The sequence below is a fragment of the Triticum dicoccoides genome, chromosome 5A (genome assembly GCF_002162155.2).
Source record: "Triticum dicoccoides isolate Atlit2015 ecotype Zavitan chromosome 5A, WEW_v2.0, whole genome shotgun sequence".
NCBI classification, from domain to species: Eukaryota; Viridiplantae; Streptophyta; class Magnoliopsida; order Poales; family Poaceae; genus Triticum; species Triticum dicoccoides.
In genome coordinates, this window is record NC_041388.1 from 336029568 (window position 1) to 336034058 (window position 4491).

A 4491-nucleotide genomic window follows, 5' to 3' on the forward strand; every position below is an offset into this window, starting at 1 on the left:
TAGCATAGGAAGGAAAAACAAGCATAACTTCAAGATTTTCAACACATAGAGAGGAAACTTGATATTATTGCAATTCCTACAAGCATATATTCCTCCCTCATAATAATTTTCAGTAGCATCATGAATGAATTCAACAATATAACAATCACATAAAGCATTCTTTTCATGAGCCACAAGCATATAATTTTTATTACTCTCCACATAAGCAAATTTCTTCTCATGAATAGTAGTGGGAGCAAACTCAACAAAATAACTATCATGTGATGCATAATCCAATTGAAAATTAAAATCATGATGACAAGTTTCATGGTTATCATTATTCTTTATATCATACATGTCATCACAATAATCATCATAGATACTCCCTCCATATAGGTGTGTAAGTCATCTTACGTTGTGCACCGCGACCAAGGCGGAGAAGAAAACGAGAAAACTTAATGTCTTTTTGCTAATTAATAGCATTGCATGCAATGAACTAACCAATGCATGTCATGTTTGGTAGTCTCAAGTCATTGAAAGGATGCACGACCCACATCTCTTATTGGTTGATATGTCACAAAACAAGAAACGAGAAGGGAGTTAATGTACCGTGCCTAAGTGTTTTGGGATTATTTGGTTTTCGTAAGGTGACTTACACACCTAGACGGAGGGATTAGCAATTTTGTTCTCATAATCAATTGGAACCTCTTCTAAAATAGTGGATTCATCACTAAATAAAGTCATGACCTCTCCAAATCCACTTTCATAAATATTATAAGATTCAACACCCTCCAAAATAGTGGGATCATTACTTTCTAAAGTTGACACTCTTCCAAACCCACTTTCATCAATATAATCATCATAAATAGGAGGCATGCTATCATCATAATAAATATGCTCATCAAAACTTGGGGGGCTAAAAATATCATATTCATCAAACATAGCATCCCCAAGCTTGTGGCTTTGCATATCATTAGCATCATGGATATTCAAAGAATTCATACTAACAATATTGCAATCATGCTCATCATTCAAATATTTAGTGCCAAACATTTTAATGCATTTATGCTCTTGGAGGTTATCGGAATCCTTATTTTCATGAAAGACATTAAAAAGATGAAGCATATGAGGCACCCTCAAATCCATTTTTTTGTAGCTTTCTTTTATAAACTAAACTAGTGATAAAACAAGAAACTAGAAGATTCGATTGCAAGATCTAAAGATATACCTTCAAGCGCTAACCTCCCCGGCAACAGCGCTAGAAAAGAGCTTGATGTCTACTACACAACCTTCTTCTTGCAGACGTTGTTCAGCCTCCAAGTGAAGAGGTTTGTAGGACAGCAGCAAATTTCCCTCAAGTGGATGACCTAAAGTTTATCAATTCGTGGGAGGCGTAGGATGAAGATGGTCTCTCTCAAACAACCCTGCAACCAAATAACAAAGAGTCTCTTGTGTCCCAACACACCCAATACAATGGTAAATTATATAGGTGCACTAGTTCAGCGAAGAGATGGTGATAAAAGTGCAATATGGATGGTAGATATAGGTTTTTGTAATCTGAAAATATAAAAACAGCAAGGTAACTAATGATAAAAGTGATCGTAAACGGTATTGCAATGCTAGGAAACAAGGCCTAGGGTTCATACTTTCACTAGTGCAAGTTCTCTCAACAATAATAACATAATTGGATCATATAACTATCCCTCAACATGCAACAAAGAGTCACTCCAAAGTCACTAATAAGGGAGAACAAACTAAGAGATTATTGTAGGGTACGAAACCACCTCAAAGTTATCATTTCTAGTCGATCTATTAAAGAGTCTGTAGTAAAGTAACACAAAGCTATTCTTTTCGTTCAATCTATCCTAGAGTCCATACTAGAATAACACCTTAAGACGCAAATCAACCAAAACCCTAATGTCACCTAGATACTCCAATGTCACCTCAAGTATTCGTGGGTATGATTATACGATATGCATCACACAATCTCAGATTCATCTATTCAACCAACACAAAGAACTTCAAAGAGTGCCCCAAAGTTTCTACCGGAGAGTCAAGATGAAAATGTGTGCCAACCCCAATGCATAAGTTCACGAGGTCACGGAACCCGCAAGTTAATCACCAAAACATACATCAAGTAGATCACATGAATATCCCATTATCACCACAGATAAGCACATGCAAGACATACATCAAGTGTTCTCAAATCCTTAAAGACTCAATCCGATAAGATAACTTCAAAGGGAAAACTCAATCCATTACAAGAGAGAAGAGGGGGAGAAACATCATAAGATCCAACTAAAATAGCAAAGCTCGCGATACATCAAGATCGTGTCGAATCAAGAACACGAGAGAGAGAGAGATCAAACACATAGCTACTGGTACATACCCTCAGCCCCGAGGGTGAACTACTCCCTCCTTGTCATGGAGGGCGCCGGGATGATGAAGATGGCCACCGAAGAGGGATTCCCCCCTCCGGCAGGGTGCCGGAACGGGTCTAGATTGGTTTTCGGTGGCTACATAGGCTTGCAGCGGCGGAACTGCCGATCTAGGCTATTTTATAGAGGTTTTTGTATTTATAGGAATTTTTGGCGTAGGTCTCACGTAAGGAGGGTCTCCGAGTCATCCATGAGAGTGGAGGCGCGCCCTACCCCTGGGCTCTCCCTCCTATCTCATGGACAGCTCGGGACTCTTCTGGCCCAACTATTTTACTCTGGGGGCTTCTTTTGGTCCATAAAAAATTGTCAAAAATTGGCACGTCAATTGGACTCCGTTTGGTATTCCTTTTCTGTAAAACTCAAAAACAAGGAAAAGAAACAGAAACTGGCACTAGGCTCTAGGTTAATAGGTTAGTCCCAAAAATCATATAAAATAGGATATAAATGCATATAAAACATCCTAGATGGATAATATAATAGCATAGAACAATCAAAAATTATAGATACATTGGAGACGTATCAGGGCTCCAGCGTTCTTCTGAAAGTGTTTTTTCCCCTTTAAAAGCACTACGGGGAGATTAGAGGGACTAAACTCCTATTTCAAGACATTTGTTAATCCTCAGGACTCGGTGTGGAGGTTTGTGCAGCAGTATGAGGTGCTGCAAGAGACTATGCTAGACCGTGAGGACAATCAAGCTTTCATTGGCGCAGCAACCACAACCCCACTTTACTCATGGTACAGAATTGAGCGTCAGGCGGTCGCTTTCTACACCCGCAACATGTTTGGAAAGTTTCAAGCAGAAGTGATTGCCTCCACAGGGTTTGCGATGAATCAGGTTCCTTCTCCTGACATTGGAAGCATGAGATTTGAGCTCTTTTCAAATTACTATGAAGACCCCAAGATACTTATAGTGAATGTTGTGCTGGCAGAAGAGACATTTGAGTGCAGCTGCAATTGTTTTGAGATGAATGGAACCATATGTGCACACATCGTTAGAGTAATGGTCCACCTCAGTGTCCAAGCTATACTACAACGCTACTTGCTAGAAAGGTGGTCAGAACAAGCAACAACACCAACAGGTGGTAGCGGCCATCTTCTCGATTTCGCGCTCCCTTCAAACAATACACTTAAGTACAACTCATTGTACAGAAAATTCACATGGTTGGCCTCCCAAGCTTGTAGCAATGATGTTGCAAACAAAATACTAAATGATGCAGCTCATGCGCTTGAGCCCATCTTACTTGCAGCAAGGAGAGGGGAACTACCTGTAACACCCCGGATGTAACTTTCCCAATTTGTACTCCAACTCTTGCCGTTTCCGGCGTTAAGTTATATTTATTTCTCGGGTTCGGGTCTTTGTCTCCGTGTGTTGTTTTCGTTGTCATGCATCTCATATCATGTCATCATGTGCATTGCATTTGCATACGTGTTCATCTCATGCATTCGAGCATTTTCCCCGTTGTCCGTTTTGCATTCCGGCGCTTTGTTCTCCTTCGGTGGCCATTTCTATCTTTATTTTGTGTGTGGGGATTAAACATTTTCGGATTGGACCGAGACTTGCCAAGCAGCCTTGGTTTACTACCGGTAGACCGCCTGTCAAGTTTCGTATCATTTGGACTTCGTTTGATACTCCAACGGTTAACCGAGGGACCGAAAAGGCCTCGTGTGTGTTGCAGCCCAACACCCCTCCAATTTGGCCCAAAACCCACCAAACTCTGCTCCATGTCCTAGAGCGTTCGATCACGATCGCGTGGCCGAAAACCGCACCTCATTTGGACTCTCCTAGCTCCACTTATGCCTATAAATACACCCCCCTTCGTTTTCGGATCTCTCTCTCCCTGAAACCCTAGTCTAAAAAAAACAGATCCCCGCACCGACGGACATGTCCGCAGCCGCCGCCCCAGCGAACCACCGCTCGCCACGTGGCAGAGCCACCTCCCTGCCGCCGCCGGGCCTGAGGCCCAGATCTGGCCCCCGAGAGCCCGCGCGATCCGCCGCCCGTGCCGCCGTTCCCCGCCACCAGCGCCGCCGTGCTTCATCGTCGCCGCCCGTGAAGATCGCCGGCCGCCTTCG